This window comes from Carassius carassius, chromosome 12 (genome assembly GCF_963082965.1).
Source record: "Carassius carassius chromosome 12, fCarCar2.1, whole genome shotgun sequence".
Taxonomy (NCBI): domain Eukaryota; kingdom Metazoa; phylum Chordata; class Actinopteri; order Cypriniformes; family Cyprinidae; genus Carassius; species Carassius carassius.
In genome coordinates, this window is record NC_081766.1 from 21548648 (window position 1) to 21570537 (window position 21890).

The 21890-nt window shown below is 37.8% G+C and overlaps 1 protein-coding gene across 2 annotated transcripts in view; it reads left to right on the forward strand.

Annotated features, from left to right (window-relative positions):
- The first annotated feature begins 1561 nt into the window (after positions 1-1561).
- The window catches only part of LOC132155111 (zinc finger FYVE domain-containing protein 9-like), a 41006-nt gene continuing 20677 nt past the window's right edge, over positions 1562-21890 (forward strand). Inside the window, exons 1-2 of one of the 2 annotated variants that reach the window (XM_059563910.1) lie at positions 1562-1927; positions 15753-15852. The gene's annotated coding sequence lies outside the window, so the exon portion shown is untranslated. The remainder of the gene's footprint in view (positions 1928-15752; positions 15853-21890) is intronic. The other variant, XM_059563909.1, reaches the window with a different exon arrangement.

Sequence of the window (21890 nt, forward strand, 5' to 3'; positions counted from 1 at the left end):
AGGAGGCGGGCCTTTTCAAAACTGAATGGTGTTTCCGTTACGAATTGTGCATAACACCCATTGTGAAATGCCGGGTAAGCATTCCCACGCGGCCCGAAATAACATTAGAGGTTTCAAGATTTCCGCCTTCTGCAACGTTTTCATACGCGTTAAAATGTCCGTGCACGAAAGGCTCACGGAGCCGGTGGAAAAGCCTTAGGACCCCAATCCTTACGAGGGGGCGCCATAGGTGAAGGCGCACCTGCCGCCGTTCAATCTCCCTGGGCCTGCGAGGAATCAGCCGGCGGAAGGCGCCAAATCCGTTGCTCGCCGCTGCTCTTTCACAGCCTTGGGTGTGATACCCTCCCCTTTGTCGAGTTCCTTTAAGAGCTCCGCTTGGTAGGCCTGAAGGACCGCCATAGAGTGGAGCGATGCGGCCGCCTGGCCTGCGCCATGTAGGATTTCCCAACGAGGCTGGACGTGACTCGACACGCCTTAGAAGGAAGAAGGGTGCGAGACTTCCATGCCGTGGCCGAATTAGCCGCGAGATGTTCGGCAAGAGTCTCTTCCACCGGAGGCATCGCTACATAGCCATGGTTCGCCATGTCAGAAATGGTGGCGAAATCCGCAGCCGCAGCGTTAGTAATGCGCGCTGAGTACGGCTGTTTCCAGGACCTTGAAACCTCCTGGTCCGGGAAAAAAGGCAAGGGCCTTCGGGGCTGCGCAGGTGTACGACTAGTTAGAAAACGGTCGTCCAGCTTAGATGAAGGTTGGGCCTCGGCCTTCTCAACCTCCCAATCCAGTCCCAGTTTACCCACCGCGCGAGAAACCACGTCCAACAGCTCGCTGTAGGAGGGGGAAACACGCTTCTCCTGTTCACTAGGAGGGAGAGGGCTAGTGTCAGCCGCGAAGTCCTCAGACCCCGAGGCCGCGGTGAATAAGATGTCATTGTCATATCGTCCACAACCGAAGGAGATAGCATCATATGCCTCCGGGGTGGGCTGTAAATCCTCATTAGAGAAAATGAATGGTTCAACAAAGCTCGCTTCCTGCGCTAGGGTAGGGGAGAGCAAGCGACTTGGAGAAAACTCCAGCGCAGCGCTGTCCTCATAATCCATGTTGCACATGTCTCCCCAAGCCATCGCCTCGTGCGGTGCCTCGGCAGCCGCAGAAGTGACATGGCAACATTGCAGAAAACCCGCTGAGAACGAGAGATGATTCCTAGGGCACAGGTGATTCGCTTTCCTGAAGGAAATGAAATCTGAGCGAAATAGCGCGCGGCACCCAGGTATGCGATGCGTACACATGCGTGGGGCGGTGCCAAGCGCTATTTGGCCAATAGGATTGGCGGGATAGTATAGGGCTTCAGACATTCGTCAGGCCGAGAGGTGTTCCCATACGGTGACGTCACAGCAGCATCGAAGTGACCTATGAAAGGGAACTGTATTGCCAAATGTCAATGTGAATCAGATCTCTCGAGATGAGACCCTGTTGCTTTGTAATGACGTCACGCGGACACGAGTGCCGCCCCGCCCCGCGTTTCCTCAGGATCCAGAGGTACGATGGTGTCACCCGCTGTGAAACGATTACCACAGAAGGTTACGAAACAGACGCCATCTTGGCTCAACTGAGAGTCGCCAGCATGGGAATCTCACGCCACCCCAGTGTTGCTTGAGCCAAAATGTCCCACCCTTGCTGCAGTTCGTAGTAACCTTCTCCACTAAACCTTTGGGGGAGGGATATACGAGAGCTGTCGCACAAACTACTTCTTCCTTCACTTCTGTGGATACTGGAAATTGGCCTAGCTGTGCATGGAGATAACCTACAGAAGTCAAAGACGTTGTCGCTGACATTAGACATTAAGTATGTTGGATTTTACCCGGAGAGTTTCATGGCTGAATCGTGCGTGAAGATGATGAAGAAGAATATTATGATGGGAATTCCACCGGTGAGTAAACGATTAATCCACAAACTGTTATTCCCTTATCACATGTATGATGTGTTTACTATAGAATCCTAATGAATGCTGCCTTTTATAATACTTAATACAGTCGAGTCGATTGAAATTGAATCATTTGCGAGCTGCAAACTAAGACTATTTAATGTGTATTTCTTGCTCGAGATTAATTGAGCCTCGCGTTTGAATTTTATGTCTTCTGTTTTGTGAAGCGTGTTAAAATAGCTGGTGGGTAATCAGGTTAGTAAACACATGCAGTGAAGCACAAAGTTCATGACTTGAGCGTCTTTTTGACAGGCTAATGTTATATGTAAGCTAACGGTAACAGTCTTTACTGCAGAATAAACCTCAGTCAGCTGTTAAACGTGATTTTTAAATGGGCTCCTATTACAGTTTGGTCTGGTTAATATTATATTACAGAATTATAATTAGACTCTTTCGAGTAATTATTGATGAGGTAACAAACACTTAACCAACATTAACAAATCATTACAACCATATAACGTTACTGCTTAACACCTAAGAAGTTTGTAGGCAAATACGAATATATATGAATGTATATGTAATTTACAATACCTTTAAAATGCAAAAACGTTGGAAAGTTTTTTTTCAATCAAACACAGGTTACATATAATGCTTGTCAATGTGTTATAACGCAATTAGGTATATGGTTTGCAAAGACCAATCAAGAAAACGTGTGATCATACTAAACTTTGTTTAGTATGGTCATTGGGAGTGCAGTCATCAAGGGTTTGGTACTTGTTTTGTCAGAGTGAATCAACACTTGCAATGAAGAAGTCAAAGTTACTTGTTCAGTTTCTTATGTGTTACTGATCACGCTTGTTTGAGTTGACTTTAGAGGATATTATGAAGTGGAAGCTTTTGAAATCCAGTGAACCCTGTGACAGGCTGAAAGATTCCCATTTCCATCAGCAACAGATAGCCCTGCAGTCTAAGACATCTGAGCTACTTCTAATGTTTTCTCTTGTAAATATGACACTGGCACAGGAACAAGAGCTAGTTCCTCTGATGCTATTTTTATTCTCTTTCTTTAGGAGTAGATGAAAGTAAAATCATGGAATAGAGATGTTTGCTATGATGTGCAATTTGTGAAAGTATGGTAGATGTGAGTTCTAGTGTTCATATGAAATTTGGAGCATCGTTATGTTTTTCTTTAATTTATGCAGTGGTATTCTGGGTTACTTTTAAGGTTGGGTGAAATGCCATTGTTGGCCTTGTTTATCCAGGATCCAGGCGGTAGCAAGAAAGTGACAGCGAGTGACACCTGAAGTGCAGAAGCAATCAAGCTGAGCTTCCCGTCAACAGTCTTAACCGCTCAGTGTGCTGCAGAAAGATGCTTTGCAAAATGAACAACAACAGTACGACTGTACTCGATTAAAAATGAAACTACAGTAAAACATCTCAACATTGCAGAACCAAGAAAAGTTATCAAGTTCAAACTTATCTAGACACATGACATTAATTAAAAGTAGATGGGTGAGAATAGTTTTTCTGGGAATTCAGGGAGTGCCGATAATGATCATCAGAAACCGTCATACTAGGAATGTGGAAATATATGTTTAACCCTTAGAAGCTTTATAGAGTTATATTTGAAATGGGATTTTCTAAGACCTCCAAATTGTCAGCGAGATCAAAACTTTACTGAAAAACTGGTTGAAAGCAATATTTGTCATGCCTTTTGTATTCTGATTAACAGTACTACTACTAGTACTAGGAAGTAAAAGGCCATTTTTAGTATAATTCTAAAAACATTCATCTTCAGGTTGTGGTACACTTACTGTGAAATCTTTAATGATTTTATAAAGTACATTTAAGCATGTCTTTAATATTGCTACTTTAATATTACTATTTTAAGATGAACATTTACTGGACTGAAGCAACTTTGGTTTCCCTGATTGTCCATATATAATTTCTTATGTATTAAACAGGATGGAACAGGCTTTTGAGGAATGCTTATTTGGACATCTCTTAATCATCATTGTATTGCATTTGTCCCCAAAATTGAAACTTAATTTGAGGTGTTTTTTCGATATTATTCGATATATAAGTGTGAGCTCGATATTATCACTGTGACATACTGTATGAACCATACAAGCTTGATGTATAAGAATGATACAAAACATTTATGTAAACTAGGGCTGGCAATTTTCTGAATTAATTAAATAATTTGAATATAATAAATAATGTTTTGTAGTTTTATTTATTTATTAGTTTTAAAATACTCTAATGTTAATAATGTTAATCAAAAAATCAAATGTTATCAAAAAAATGTCGATACCGATACCTTGACTTCGATACCAGTTCCTGAACAATACTTTTTTTCAATAACAATTTCATGCAATCTGTTTTAACAAGATAACATTACCTCAAAAAAAAAAGTAGTTTTCTTTTTTCAGTTTATGTTTTTAAAGACTCATCTCCTGAGCCACTGTGCAATGGAATAAAAAAGTACAAAGGAACAAAATGTAATAACACAGTAAATTAGTGCAAATAGTATATATTAGGCTACATTTACACTAGTGTGTGTTCGTTTCAAAATACATAGCTTAGACAGAATCATAATTTATATAAATTTTCCACTGATTTACTGATGATAAACATGCACTAAGCTGCTTGCGTTCAGCGGATATTCTCCAAAATGGTGCTGCGGTGATGCGGAGAGATACAGAGGAGATGAATTGTTGAATAAGTTATTTTTGTTTTCGTCGCATACAAAAAGTATTCTCGTTGCTTCATAGCATTTCGGTTGAACCACTGATGACAGATGGAGTATTCTGAAGATGTCTTTCATGTTTTTCTGGACCTTGACAGTGTATTTTACTTGGCAGTCTATAGGCAAGTCACAAGACTCCCGGTTTTCATCCAAAATATCTTAAATTGTGTTTCAAAGATGAACAAAGCTTTTAAGGGTTTGGAATGATATAAGGGTTAGTGATTACAGGTAATACAAAATTAAAATTTTGGGGTGGAGTGTCCCTTTGAGCAGGTGTAGTGATTAGCTTGATATAAAAGGCTACAAAAAGCATATTTCAGCAAAATTATATGTGCCTCATCAATACCCTCATTAGATCGCAATCGGGAGTTATTACAATCACTCGATGGTGGTTTAAAGTGAGTTTTGAGCAAAAGCCTAGTATAAATCTTACGAATTGTCTTATGAAGCATGATCTTACATTGTGCATGAACACTGTGAGTGAAGTGAATCACCACGCTCTCTCTATTTCCCTCTCAAAATGCGTTAATGGCTTAAAATCTAATAGTGTCTGCAAGAGATCTACACAGTTGACACAGGAATTGTCATTTGCACAATTGAGACTGGTGCATCGTCTCACATCATGGTTCAAATTATTATACTCCGTTTGCAGTGCATATGTGGTACGTATTCTTTCCTTGCTCGTATTAACAGATAAATCATTCACACTGCACACGGTTGTGGTCCAGGAGCAGTGCGTCCGCAGCAGTGAAGATATCGTTTCCACAGCAAGCGATGAATTAAATTGACAGCGCATCGTTTGTGGTAAATAAGAACATGGATTGATACGAAAATGTAGTAATTACACCATAAATGCATAAAAGTATACTGTGTTTCACAGTCAACACATATGGCTTTAATACACAGTCAACAAAAGGCAATAATAGATGGCAATCGTGGAGGTAGGAAAACAAAGTTCTTTATGAACTGCATGATTGCTTGTAATAAAGATTAAATGCAAATTAAAAGGCAGTATAGCTGACTGTTTCCCTCAATGATAAATTTTAAATTAGAATGTTTGTGATAATGTAAGAAAAGTAGTTAAAATGTTTTATTTATAGATTTAGCTATGGACTCCTTAATTCTAAATTTGTAATGTTAGATCTTTGTTAAATGTTGTCCTTTATGATCAGAAACTCCAGTTGTTCTGCTATCATTCTGACCTTTTTGGCCATAATTAAGCAATATAATTTGAGCAAGAATGCTGTTGTTCTAAATATTGGAACATAGGGCTGGGCGATATGGCAAAAAAATAAAATGTCGATTTTTAACTAGTCAACTTGAAAATGTAACTACAACATGACAACATGTAACTACAACATTTAACGATCTAAACGCAAAGTGTAAAGCACTCGGCACAGGTGCACTCAGGGCGTGTCCAAATCCACTTTTGCTATTTTAACGACGGAAGAACAGTCCGTGTGCCGGGTCGCATTTTTGGAATGGGTTGTCTCTATTCTCTTAATAAGTAATTGGCGTGATGTTCAATAAACCAACAAGTGTTGGTTGGGAGTGTCATCTCCCATTGCCTTTAAGAGCAAGATGTGCTCGCGCCATGACAGATCGCTAATTACATGGTGGAATTTGTTGGCGGAAAAGCTGAATGCTTCTCAAGCGAAGAAACCAATCTGCTCATGCGCGAAGTTAAAGTGTGCGAGCAGATCAACAACGGGACAAGCAGAAATCCACCAAAGCTCTGTGCATTGAATCAGTTAATATATATGTGTGTGTTTTGACACGATTGTTCAAATAATTAGCCAATTGGCAATTTCATCATTATAAGTAGTAATAGGCTGAATTGCAAATAGGTAGCCTAGTTCTAATACACGCATTGACTATCAATCATCCATCAAATTCGCCCATTGTTCTCTGACCATCATGGCCTCCTAACAATCCCCATATCTGCTGATTGGCTTCATCACTCTGTCTCCTCTCCACCAGTAAGCTGGTGTGTGGTAGGCGTTCTGGCACAATATGGCTGCCGTCACATCATCAAGGTGGATGCTGCACACTGCTGGAGGATGAGGAGATATCCCTTGACTATGTAAAGTGCTTTGAGTGCCTAGAAAAGCGCTATATAAATTTAAGGAAGGAATTATACATTTTTATATTTATGAAGCCTACACAATAATATTATTTTACACTGTAATCCTTTTGTTTTTAATATTTGGCATGTTTTTGTGATGCGCATCCATATGTGTAATAAGCAAAGTCAATGCACACTGTGGACTTGCCCAGAGGCTCATTTTCTACCAATGCACTCTTTAAATAACAAAAAAATATTGCGCATTGACTTTAGACTTTAGACCAGATTTGAGTTGGTCTATGGCGCAGTCTATTAGAGCCCGACCGATATGGATTTTTGGGGGCCGATGCCGATATTAACTCGAAAAGAGCCGATTTATAAGCCGATATTTTGATTTTAAAAATAATCTGGATATTAGACCCATTTCCTATAAACTGCACTTACACAACATTCAATAGCAAAATATCTGCCTGTTCTATGTATGTGGGCTGTATAAACCATTTTCCAGAATGGACTATGTTAAAAAAAAGCCTTAGATTACAGTCTCAATGACTAAACAATTGCACATCAAAAGTATATATTTTTTAATGATCAAAAAACAGTCTGGTTTTAAACATTTAACACTTTTACTTTCTTCCAGTTGAAGCTGGTTTTAACAGTCTGTGTGTGTACTGTAAATAAATTATAATACTAAAGTTAAAGTATTTGCAGAAGTAGTCCCACACTTTGCTGCTACAGCATTCACCTTTTCAGCCATCTGTAGGCAGAAAGAGAGACAGAGAAAGAATAAGCATGTGTATTAATAATATCACCATGTATCATTACTCATGTCATCATTAGAATTATAATAATAATAAACTGGGATCTCCTACATAGGCAAAAATGAGAAATGTATATATTTTTTTATTTGTCAAGCAATAGGTATTACCTACTTATATTTAACAATATTATTTCAACATTTTCCTGTTATGTCTGTAAAGCTGCTTTGAAACAATATGTAAAAAAAAAAAAAAAAGCGCTAGTTCAGCTCACATTTATTTACATGTCCCCTCTGGTTTAATCATTTCTGACGCACCTACTGTAGTTACTGTAACTACACTATATTTGCTCTCACAGAACATTGTCTTGCCTACTATTTCCGGAAGATTACGGAATCAATTCGAAGTTGAATGGTTAACGTTAGTGTCATGAACACACCGCTGTCAATTTTGAGAAGAACCACCTTCAAACAAGTTAATAGCAAACATTTAAGGGGCCTGCTAAAAAGGAAGCTATTAGCGTTAGAGTAACGTAACCAGCCTGAATTCACCAAATTGTTCTCTGGACCTGAGGGTAGCCTCTTCTTCCTTGCTTCTCTCTTAATTCTCATCAGCAGGACTAGCGCTATCGCTCGCTTCTTACAACGGGACAGATACATGTCTGCTTCTGACCAAAAGGAGGAACAACAGACTATGAAAGAGCTCCCGCTAAACGTTTTTAAAACTCCGCCTACGCCATAGCGCAGCGCAAATCGCGTTGTATCTGAAGGGCAACGCTGAACCCAGCGGCAAGCGCCGTGAATACCGCGTCCTGTGTGAAAGGCCCAATTATGCGGTCATTATGTGGGAAACACCGCAATAGAATAAGAATAAGTTAAACGCTAACGTTATAGTTTGACCTCCTATTAACGTTCGCGCTCTTCCACTGATAAACATGGTATTAGCTTTGTGGCTAATCTAATATAGCAATGCATTAGCGGCTGTAAGTGATGTTACAGAATATTTAGAAGTGATAATGATAGGACCGTTAGCTAGAACTACCACACAGTTTTTATATACAGGGTATGAACTAAATCTACAATCATTTCACATGACGAACGACAGACTCACCGTCAAAACAGTAAGTTACATCTCCTTCATCTCCTTGGCTGATAGCTTTCTTCTGTAGTGGACTTCTGGCGCTGTTGTTAACTCTGGAGCTGCAGAGCTCCCTCTGGTGGGCACACTATGCAACACTCATAACATGAGTGAAGCATGAGACTCTGTTTCTCATGTTTCATCGGCCGTTATAAATGCCGATGCCGATTTAAATGCAATTAGCTTATATCGGCCGATAATATCGGCCGGCCGATATATCGGTCGGGCTCTACAGTCTATTTTCAGCTCCTTAAAAAAGCAATGCGCCAGCAATGCACCTGAACACACCTCTTTTTTTGACCAAAACGCCCATGGGCGCACAAATGGGCACAAATGCATTTGCTAATTAAATAACGTGGTGCTGAATGGGAAAATGAGAACACCGCCGGACTGAAACTAGCAAACACACTTGCGCTGCTCCTTGCGTCGCATTGCGCCAGGTGTATGATAGGGCCCTCAAATTCAAGGACCTAAACTAATCTTAGTAGAAGTACCTTGCAGAAATATGCACAGTGGTATTTGGCCCTCCCAGCCACATTTATATGCTTGTTTTGCTCAACTCAAGACTCCTAATACTATTTAAGTGTAATGGTTTGTTGGTGCAATTTGACAATAAGATACTGTTTTCTGTTTCCAATCCACAGATGCGCATAAACTAAATCGTAACCTGCCTTTTTCTTGCATAATTTAGCAGTGCCAGCCAGAATAGGCTGTTATTTGTGTTTTCAAATATGGAATGGTGACTTCAGCAGCTAATGGAATTTAGTAACCCAGTAAGTTAGAAGTAAGCTATAAGTAAAACCAATTGTTGTAAAATAGATTTATTTTCTTTTACTTCCCACTTTATTACTGTTTTCTTAAATTATGTTTTCTGGTCAAAAGTTATATCAGATGTTATTTTTTAACATAGCAGAAAAAAGAGTAAATGTAAATTCAGGGGTCCTACTCCCCTCACTTAATGAGTAATGAGTAAATGTAAATTCAGGGGTCCTATTCACCTCACTTAAGCACGACTGTGTTTCTTATTCCCCTCCTCCCGTGTCTTCTTAGCATTGTGCTGACAGTGTGGCAAAGCATGCATCTATAACTAAGCATAAAATGTGTCTAGTCTGCTACTTTCAGAATCCTCTGCTTGGTGGAATGTCTTGTCTCTGTCATAATCCTCGTTCCTCTGTGACCGGCCTTCACCGTTACCCACTTTGTCCAAGTACTCCTCGCTGCAGACTGTAGCGCGGCGACGTCACGTATATACGTGACGTGTATTTACAGCGCATGCGCAGTAACGTATATGTATTTACCGTAAATACGATTGTGCGCCGTACTGACTGTCATTAAGGCCATCCTTAAAAATATTCTTGTTTGCCGTAACCCGACCGACCCTGTCAATTTAGCACCGACTCAATTTATTTTTTTTTTTGCTTTTAGTCCGACCGACTTGCCGATTGTAAATTTGCGTTAAGACCGACCAATTATTTTTTTACTCTTCAAAAAACTAATACAAACGCAATAAAATACTATTAATTATATTTAAGTAAGTATTGTAAATATATAAATTGTCTTGGCCTACATACAAATTAAGGCTATCTTCTTTAATTAAAAAAAAAAACCCTTGACGTCATCTGTGTTTACACGGATGTCACACTGTGGCCTGTGCGTTCGCTTCGTCTCAGACTCTCACTCACTGTCAGAGTCAACGGTTCGCGCTTGGTAATGATGGCTGCGGCTGCAGTAAACTAAATGTTCGCGGTCACTGTTCAAAGTCATACGGGTTCGGGCACCATAATACATCTAAAAAAATTCATTAAAACAGCTCGACACCGCTTTAACTTGGCACGAAGTTCTGGAAAAACTGTGCCCAGATCTTTTCCCATCCCTTCTCCTCTCTAGTCTAAAACCATGACCGTGTCGACTGTCACTTTATGTTCGAAAATCTATTGCACGAATCAAGCACAAGTTTCGAAAACGAAAATAAGAAAATGATTTTAACGACCTTTTCTCGGAGCGCGTCCAGGTTTTTTTTTTTTTTTTTTTGAACAGGCGTCACACAGCAACTGAAGCTTCGGACAAACACTCATAACAGCAAATAATACTTCTGCACAATGTTTCTCTTTTTACAACAGAAATGTGAATTCAGCCGGTATTCAGTCTCATACAGTTTCGGGCTTGAATCGCCTAGGGCTGTCAAAATAGCTGAAAAAAACTAAATTCAAATTTTTTACTTAAATATGATCAAAATTCGAATTGTATTCGAATTTTAAATGCATAATTTCAGTTAGGGAGAAGAAAAGCTTTTTGCTTATCTTCTGAGGCTCAAGATAGCGCATCGAGCAAAATATTACTGCATGTTTATTCAAAGCATTAGAATACATGACTGTGAAAAAAACATAATATTTAAAATAATGTTTATGAACCAATTATTATTAATTAAGTTGCTTAAAGAACTATAAACAAAACAGCATCATGTATGCATGCATTGTTAAATAAATAAAAAGGGCGGAAAACCAGTCACACAGGGGTCCGTGTATATTTTGGTCATTTGATTTTCTATTTAAAAATAAATAAAGATAAATGAGAAACGGTTTGATTTTCGTTTTTTCGTTTTGTTTAAGAAACGCAAAACGAAAATGTAGCTGGATTTTTCGTATTTTTGTTTGGGTAAAAAATTAGATTATGCTTTAATATTTGTTTGAATGTGTGGGCGGCGCTGAAACGCTTCTTTCATCCCTTCTGTACTGCACCGACAAGAGGCAACCGCAAGCTCAGTTCATTTTCACCAGGAGAGAAGCGGCAGACAGCAGAGTTTATTAATCCTGCGGATTAATAAACCAATCAAATGACCAAAATATACACGGACCCACAGGATACATTTTTTCGTTTAAAAACATGAGATGCGCGAAATATGCGTTCTGTGTGAACGGCTTGGTTTCAGTTTTGATGTAAACAAGATCTTCTCCACATTGATTTTTTTTTTTTTAAGTGGCTTCAACTGGATAGGCTAACATAACCTTATAATGCAATGACACATATATTGTCATCGCATCTGGTGCGCGTACACGAGGTGAAAGATGAGAAAGCAGATACTGCGTGTCGAGCTCGTCCGCCTTTGAAAGTTGTGTAGACACAGCTGTGCGCGCAGCCAGATGGAATGGAACACGTACCGGGGCTCATAAGGCAGCTTCCTTAATGCACACCTAAAATTCATATGCTCATTCGAATGTGGATTTTTATTTTAAATTCGACGAATATTCGAAAAATATTTTTTTGATAGCCTAAGAAAATCGCCTATGCGATTTTTTTTTGTTGTTGTTGAAATTTAATCATAAACACAGCCATGTTGAAGCCTGCAGTAAATGTAAATGTTGAAGCCTGAAGTAAATGTTTTGCATTATGGCAGTCCACTCTGCTTATTGTTTTTCGAAAATGTTGCACTCCTGTTTGTCATTTTGCACGTAACTTCACGCCAATAAATCATCAGAAATATTGGTCTTTACCAATATATTGAATCTTTACATTCCTCATGCCTGTTGTCCGTGGATTTACCTATATTTGGTGTTATTTGCCGTATAAAACTTTAGACATGCAAAATCGATTTTACAATCGATTCAATGAACACTCGTCACTCAAATCAAACAGGATTTTTTTCACAAAAGTGACAACCCAAGAAAGCAAAGTAAACGTTCTCTCATTTGTAGGTTGCATTGATACGTAGTGGTGGATGCAAGTAAAACAGTACCTCGTTTTTTTTCTCACCTGAAATTCATGCAATAAACATGTTTTTGACAAAGATTTAAATTTGTTTGTGGTCTATATAGCCTGCATCAAAATGAGGTTTGCAATGATACGCCCGAAGGCACGGGTTGAAGACCCAGTCAGTGACGTCACGATATGCTAATTTGTTTAAATTCATACCGATGTCATCACCATCACAAAAATGTATTTTTTTTTTTTACATTGAAACTTGAAAAAAAAATATAGACCGACCTACCGACCCTTTTTTTTTTAAAAAATTACTGTTACTGCAAACCAAAATATTTTTAAGGATGGCCTAATGCGCATATCCAGGTTCATTCACTTCAAGATGTTCGTAAGGTATGGTGGATATGAGATATTACTTTTGTTTTCTTAAAAATTTGCGTTTAAAATTGCTTTTAATTGTAATAATGCTTTGGTCATAATCATAGAGAGTGCCATTGCAAATGTGTGCGATTTCAAACACTCATGACATGTTTTATAATATAGTATTCGAATTCGAATGCTGGTCTTTCAAAGTCTTATTTCGCCTAAAATGAACCATTAAAGATGTATTAAAATAGAGCAGAAATACTTTATTAATGTAAGTAATGCCATTGATGCTTGCATGCATTGCAAAAAATATCATATTTGTGATCTTTTTCATTAACATTATCAAAGATTAATAGATAGTGTAACGCATGTATTGTTCATTGTTAGTTCATGTTAATTAATACATTAACTAGTGTTTACCAATGACACCTTATTGTAAAGTGTTACCTCTTTAATTGACCTTCATATATCTTAATATGACTTTTTGGTGACATTGTCAGTGAGAAGAAATTCAGAGAAGAGACCCACTTCATGTGGCTAGAGTACTGTAATTATCTGTTTTTCTTTCTCTGACAGACTGTATAGCCCTCAACTGTAAAATTTTCTAATTGAAAAAAAACTTCAAACTTTCAGGCCATGCTTTCTCAAGCCAAGCCAACCTAAATTTTGACTTGACAAAATTTATTAATTTAGTTGATGTTAATGCTGGTAAATTAAATCTCTTAGGTAGTTTACAGACAAAGCAAATAACACTTTTTCTAACACCATGCTATAATATATTTAAAAATACATTTAAAATATTTTCCTTGTATGGCTCTTCTGCCTTTCTTCAAAATGATTTAATATTGCTTTAGTATTGTTTGTTATTTTATGTAAATTAGGTGTCGTGAACTGGAGTGCATTGTCTGAACAATACAACCTGAGTTCTGGGCGTCATGTTCTCTGACCCAGTGCCTCCGGTGCAGTGAGATATTTAAAGACTGTCCACCTGGCTGTGTGAGGAGTAGCAGGAGGAGAGTCCTGTGTGGGTTTTATCAATTCAAAGAATTTGAGGGCTACTGCTTGACTTATTGTTTTATCAGTGATGGAGGTGAATTTCAGATATTTTTTTCTTGTGTCATGTCTATAGTCTTAATCTATATTTTGTATATACAATTATATTTTCTTATAAAAATATAGGCAAGATTCGAAAAAAAAAGGCAGATTCGGACCGGATCGATTGCATCAAATTGTGAACAACACACGTTTTACCATCTGCACTATTAGAGCCGACGACTGTACTTTATCTGTTGTAATTTTGACTAGCTCAATAAGAAATATAAGGTGCCATTGAAGTGTAATATTACTATATACACAGTGAAGTAAAGTGCAACAGAATGTTAATAAATTGTAAGTAAGATACTACACCGATATTACAGAATAAACTTTAATTCCGTATAATTTTACCTCAAATGAAACAAGGTTAAACACGGTTGTTTTCCCCGTCTTTTTTACACCTTAATGTTCTTTAATACTTTAACATTTTATTAGAGTTTTCTTTTAAGTATGCGCATCGTTTTAATGCACGTACGACGCGAAAACAACTAACGTCATCACACAATGCAAATTACAAGCGCATGCGGGGTAAACACATACGTGACGTACATACATGACGTACGTACGTGACGTCACCGCGCTACACTCTGCAGCGAAGGGTGTCTCACTTTGTCAGTGACAGCCGATACATTACAATGTAACAGTCAGCCACAACTTTGTGCACCCGATATTGCCCAACCTCAGAGCTCAGCAAAGTATCGGAAATTCTCTAATTTTTAAGAATAACAAGTTAGCTGGAAGATTTTGGACCTTAAAGGTATTAACATGAGCCTTCTATTTAGCATTAGGGTTAATCTGGCAGGACAGGAATTGAAACCAGTAGAGTTTGTATGTCATTAGGCTGCATGATATATCAAAAGTATTGCACATGTAAATATCGCAATATGCATATCGCAAGGGCGTACGATATCAGAATCATTTTAATAATAGGCTACTTAAATCAAAATGTTCCAAAAGATCAGAGTTTTAGTTCGACGCATATAGCAGATAATTGCTTGATGTTAAAAAGTTAAGTGCAATAAGTTGCAGAAAACAACTCTGTGCCATCTCGTCTTGCAGTCCTACTCACACCTGAATACAAACAGCATAGAAACAGAAACACATTTCAGACAGCTTGCGAACAGTGAGTTAATTCAGCTTTTCGTATCTCCTCATGTTTGAACAGACACATACACACAGAATTATGTCAATAGTACCCGTCTCGACGATCATTCTTGTGAATGCAGTCGGTTAAGTTTTAAATGAATGTAAACAGCTGAGAAAGATATTGGATGTGTATGATTATGTTGGATCTGTGCAGTCAGATTTAAAGGGACAGCAGCCTATAAATAAGTGCTGCTTATTATCTCACTAATGTAAATCAAACAACTAAACTGCAATAACAAAGATTAATCTAAATTTAGTTCATCCAGTGAACACAATGCTGTGTTTTGTTCTTAATTATTAAATTTCTGTAACTGAATATTACTTTTATTTTATCTGTGCTTGTAAATTGTGTTTTATTTTTATTTTTTTCCTTTTTTCTTACTTGTCTTTAATCATGTTTGAACTTTCTTAGACTGTAGTTTATGCTGTGGTATATGAAGAAGTACTTCAAGTGTATGGAAAGCAAAATAACAACGATATAAAATGTCTTTCAATAAAAAATAAAAAAAATCACACTGATGTTAAAATGACATTTTCTGATTTGTGACATTACTTTTTATGTAATGCTAAAACACTTAGCAGTATACTTTACAAAGTTATAGTGATTATTTCTTTTCCAAGAAAGAATGTGAAACAAATTGGTTATATCATTTTCATGTTCATTTTTAAATATAACTGCAATTTATTTTACACACTTTAAACAATATCATATTGCATATCGAATATAGCATTTTTAACAAGGTATCCCATATCACATTTTTCTTCAATATTGCACAGCCCTATTCATTAGTGAGGTATTATCATCATGGTCTGTTTCAGATGTGGCTGTCCAATGTGTGTGAAACTGGATGAGACAAGGAGCTCTTCAGGAGCCTTTGTGCAGATATACCTGCAGTTACTGAAGCGGACCTCTGAGCAGGTGAGAATAATAATTTGTGCATGTTTCTTTTCAACTGAATTAGCTTAATTACCAATTAGATGTACAATTAATTTGGACATGTCACACCTTTTGAGATGCTTTGATATTGTAATTATTTTCGATATGGCCAGCTGATTATTTTACGTTATGACTGAGACAATTGTATTATACTAATTGGGAGTATTGGGATTCTTTGTTGATTAGGAATGTGACATTGCACGTCTATCAGTTGAAAATCGATACAAATATGTTTGATTCAAGTTGGTTGAGATGTTTAACAAATTGTGATACAATTGGTGTAGGGGTTTACATGAATGTCTAAAGAAAAGTTTAGATGGTATTTTCTTTTCATCTTGGCTCAGTGTAAGGCACATTAATGTAGTATTTATAAGCTCAGCTGCTTTATTTACAGCGATAACCAAGGAAACACTGTAGTGCTGCTGTTCCATAAGTGCCACCTGCTGTCAGAGAGGAAATTTGTCTCACTCCCCACGTCTGATTAATTTTTGTCTTCAATGTAATAGCCTATAGTTTCACAGTCAGACCATTCTGGTTATACTTCAGATTTTGAAATTATCCAAAATCTTAATTAGGGCTGAACGATTTTGGAAAATAATCTAATTGCGTTTTTTTATTATTATTATTTTTTTGTTTTTTTACAGTATTGCAATTGTGATTTTTAAAATGAAATATTTTTAAGCTCTTTATTTTCTGTATTATTTAACAAAGACAAGCTAAAAATCATTGTATAGTATGACCAACACAATATTAGTATTAAACTGAAACTTTATTTTCTTTATTTTAGGCCTGTTACAATAAAATTAGGAGATGTATGAATTGATATGAATAACATTTTTATTTAACAACTTTAACGTACGACGTACTGACACAAAGTTAAAATAATTTTCAATGGTCGCTTTGTTGCGTCCAGTGTACAGTAGTGCTGTTGCTGCGCAACGTGACAACTGTAATATCCAGTATAGACACGGTGAGTGAAGCCGTCATATTTTCTACATTTAGCTTTTGAATGACCAGCACCTGCCTGGGTCTGTGCTACATCTTTATGGCTCTTCTCTTCCCTTTCAAAAACTGATCCATCTTCAATTCTAAGTTATGTCCTTTGGCTGTTTACGGTTCTATTTCTTTTCCTTTTCTGCTGATGGCCCACGTGCCCCCTGCAATACTCATGCACCCCACACTTTGAGAACCACTGCTTTAGAAAGACTTAAATAAGAATATATATATTGTAGCCGAAATGACTCGAACCAGACAAATTAAAGAGTCGATCAGGGCTGTGTTTGAAACACGAGCCGAATTCCTCAGGAGTCATAAAACATTCTGTGCCACAAGTCCCAAGCAAGATAACCAACCAACCAAAGCTTTCACAGAACAGCTTTCAACATTAACACCACTAGAACAATTATTGACAATTTCAATTCGGAGAAGAGATTTGTCAAATTTGTTGTTCGTAATTGAAATGCAACGCTGGACATCACATGTAAACCCATGAGAGGTAAACACTTCCATGGACTTCCCCCACCTAACAAAACCAGACTGAAATTCCTAAGGGGGAAGGGGCTTTGAACCTCCGGTCTCTCCACAGAAGTCTTTGTGAAGAGAATGGCAAATAAACTGTCTTTTGTACATATATATGGACCAGAATGAACTCAAAAGGACTTATAAATGAATCAGTCCATCGCTTAACTCCATATTCATTTATATGTAACCCACACATTTGACTATCATCTTATATTCACGTATTGTGTATGTTTTTTTTTAATAACTATGGGATAGCTTAAGGATACATAGTCATGTCTAGTATCTACGTAATTGAAACTGCTTGCTTTAAATAGGCCTGACAATCAAATATTTATCAAATGTATCATATTCGTGTTATAAGAATCATGTCCAAAATTATACCCTACAAGAGCGGGAAAATTCGGACCACATGCTTGGTAAGATAAACATATGATTTATGATGCCCCCGAGCCAAGACAATATCTGATTGGTCAAGACAACATTTGAGGTGTGGCCAACAGGCCAGTTTAAATATCCAGGACACCATAAAATCTGGCTTTTTAGTCTCTAGCTAGCTAGGCTTTTAGTCTGTAGCTATGCTTCTGCTATTAGTCATGTCTGCTTTTAGCTTTTAGCTTGGCTTCTTAGCTTTAGCTTTTAGCCATGCTGTTAGTCATCACTGTTCCTTGAGCGCGGTTCCAGCCAGGCTTCAGCCTGCTCGCTGGTTGCTGCTTAGCCACGATGAGAAGGAACACCACCTATAGTCTCGCCAAACTTTACTTCTTTTCTTTTCCGTTTGAGAGTTTCGTGTTCTGAGTTAAGTTTGTAACGTCGAGTCTCCGACGCCTGACCTCGGGTGCCCGTTCAACTTCAACCAGCCACACAACTCCATCTTCAGCCAACGCCCAACCAGGGTTTCCCAAGACGTCACTTCAACGACTACTGAACTTCCAGCCAATCAGCGACATCTGGAAAATCCCCTTTCAACGACAACAGAGGGGACTCCCTTTTCACAGGAGACGCAAGTAACCTCCAGACTGTGACCTTTACTGGTGTATCTAATATAATTTTAACCTCATTGAGGAACTCAATGCGAGGGTTGATTTAAGTGATTGATGGCTGTTCATGTCTATGCAATTTAACATATTGCTGTAAACTTGGGATTCCACATTTCCATTCTCTTAAACTCATCTTTCTCTAACTTTCGATCTTCCTGCAACTTGTGTGAATGTGTGCGTGCGTGTGTTTATGTGTTAGATTAGTTTATATGTCTTAGATGTATATAATAAAGCCTTATTCATATTGAAAAGAGAAGTATCTTGTGTTTTGTGCTTACAAGTTAATGTCTTAAACTGCCGATCTTGTTACTGTGCTAATTGATAGTGTTTTTACTATACTTTGGATATTAATATCCAGCGCAGATTTGATGTTAAACGGCTCGTTCAGTGATTCGCAGGGCGTCTCAGTGATCAGCCGTGAAACAGTGATTCTGTTCAAATTCCCTTTAAAATCTTAAATGATTCCCTTTGAGCTAAATTGACCTGTTTCCTTTACAATATATATATATATATATATATATATATATATATATATATTAGTGGTGGGCCGTTATCGGCGTTAACGTGAGACTCTTATCGGGCGAAAAAAAAAGATTATCGCCGTTAATCTATTCTGAAAGTTGGGTTGACAGCTGGGCCTATACTACGCGAGCTATGGTGACTTTTACCTTAATATTTAGCACGGATGTATACCTAGCCGAATCTGTAGGGGGCAAGAACGAGTCTTTAAACCTGTGTGTATGCCTACTGTGAAATTACCACATCAAACATGACGTGCTAACATGGATGCAGCTAAGATGCCACCGGGTTTGCTTCAGGGAATTTTTTTTTATTTTTTTTAAAGAAGCTTCCCAATGGGAACTTCGACAAGACGCATGCCTGTTTCACACATACTATGTCTGCAGTGCGTATGCAGTCCGTGTGCGTTTTGTATGTGGTGCAGAAGCAGCACCGACTCAAACTCATTGTGCTTTCACACAGGACGCGTTTGCAGTCCGATACTCGGTAAGTGAACCATCGCTGCACTGCTGCAGATGCACCGCTTCTGGACTGCACTGACGGATCGCAACCGCGTGAACACTGGAATCCGTTAAGAAGGGTGCGTAAAAAAATATGGAACGCATATGCACTGCAGATAGATTGTGTGAAACAGGCGTAAGGTTGTTTGCACCTTGTGCAATGTGGAATTAGTTTAAAGCTTTCTCAAGCAGTTTGTGATGCATTTTGGAAACAGGAGATGAGCCCCTGGTCTAATGCACCACCTGTCTTGAGAAACCCGTTCTCAAAGACTTAACGTTACTTTTAGTCATTATTTTATTTTGGTAGCACACACATTCTGAATGCCTTCGGAATAATTCAAATGAGCCATTTTAATCTAGATTAATCTTGATTAATTCCAAGATTAAAGTGAGATTAATCTAGATTAAAAAAATTAATCTATGCCCACCACTAATATATATATATATATATATATATATATATATATATATATATATATATATATATATATATATATATATATATATATATACACTAGGGCTGTCAACGAATATTCTAAATTCTAATATGTATTCGAATAGTTTTAAAAAAACGAATTTCGAAGGTGAAAATTAATATTCGAATAAAAAAAAATGTGGAAAAAAAGGCCCGCAGTAGTAGAGGCGTGGTTGTCTGCTTTGCGAGTGGGCGCGCTAGCGCGCCTGAGGGTTCAGGAACAGGTCCCAGCCTCACAGGAGTCGCACTGTCTGGCACAGCATCACTGCTGAAAGTTGACGCGTCTTCATGGAAGATGCCAGCAAGTGCAGAGCCCAACTCGACAGAGAAAATGAGGTAAAATTGTTGACCCGCGAGATTGTTGTATGCAAGCTATTTAAGATACAGTTAGCATACCATTCGACAACTAGCAACATGAGGTCACATCTCAAAAATGTGCACCCAAATGAGCATGGCATAATGTGTGGAACTCCAGCTAAACAGTCACGTCTTGACACTTAACGTTACTTTGCATCGCCCGCCGCAAGCGCTTTGTCTGCAACATGACAAGAGGCCATAACGGATAAAATAATTTCGTTCATTTTTAAGGACATGAGACCGATCAGTATCGCGGATGGGGCACGCTTCGGGGAGTTCTGTCAAGAAATGCATCCGAGGTTTGATTATTAATCGTTTCATGTCAAGGAAAAGTTCCATGTTTACCACAGCACAGCTCACTCGGAGCATTCAATGTCAGTTCTATATGCTGTAAAACTTCAATTAATATTAATAATATTTGTTTCAATCACTGAATGAAGCCTGCTATATTTGGGACAACAGTCGCGACCTTAAATTGCTTGCACAAAAATGTATTTGTTCATTTAAACCATTATGCGCAGAGAACGTGAGGGTGAGAGAGCGTGAGGTCTGCAGTCTTGGCCATTAGTTGATTTCCTTGTTTTTGTGTAGGTAATACGTTGTCATATATGTTTAAACTTAAATAGACTATTTATACAAGTAGTTATGTCTCTTTGTATTATTTTTGCCTGTTATTGACGTAATGCGCGTCATTGACAACATGTGCAACCAGATGTTCGAATAGTTCGAATATTCGTGTATTTTTTAGAGGGAATATTCGAACGTCAATTTTGAGCAATTTTGACAGCCCTAATATACACACACACATACATTACCTTATTAAATATATCATTTTAAGGTTTAGAGTCTTCAGTAATAAAATGCACCATAATACTGTTACTGCTTGAGTAATTTCAATGTGCCATTTTGAAATACGTTCATATTATATACGCTTTCAAACATTTCTGTGCCAGGGTTGCCAAGTTGTTACAACAAAACCCACCAAATTGCTACTCAAAACTAGCCCAATCACATTTTGAGGGGTGTACACTGGTATTTAAGGGGGTAAAATACATGTTTTATTGAGGGATTCACCATACCACAGACTTAGCAACACTGTGTGCCTACTTGATGCTTCTTCTGAAGATTGCTTAGACTTGCGTGCCACGCGTCCAAGTGTAATCGCAGCCTCTGTGATTGAAAAATCATGTTTTTTCAAAACGCGATATTATCACAAATGCAATTTAACGTTCAGCCCTAATCTTAATGGTTGCCTCTAATTTTAAATGGAAAGAGCACACTAGCACAGGCAAAGCATTAGTTTGTTTATATGAAGAGATTTTTTATTATTATTATTTGTATCATTTATTTGATTTGGTATTTGTTTTTAATTTCTCAAAGAATTGTGCAGCATTTTGTCAGAGAAAAAATATTTTAATTTATAATTCAATTTAATTTAATCTTATTTTGTTAAAAAAAATTGTGAGAAAATTGTATCGTGAATCTATTATTGTGAATTGTATTGCATCATATTGAGTTGAGAGAATTGTCACATTCTTAGTGTTGATAGTTTTGTAACTATAAACTAGGGCTGGGCAAAAAATCAAATACGATTTTCATTCGCATCTCATC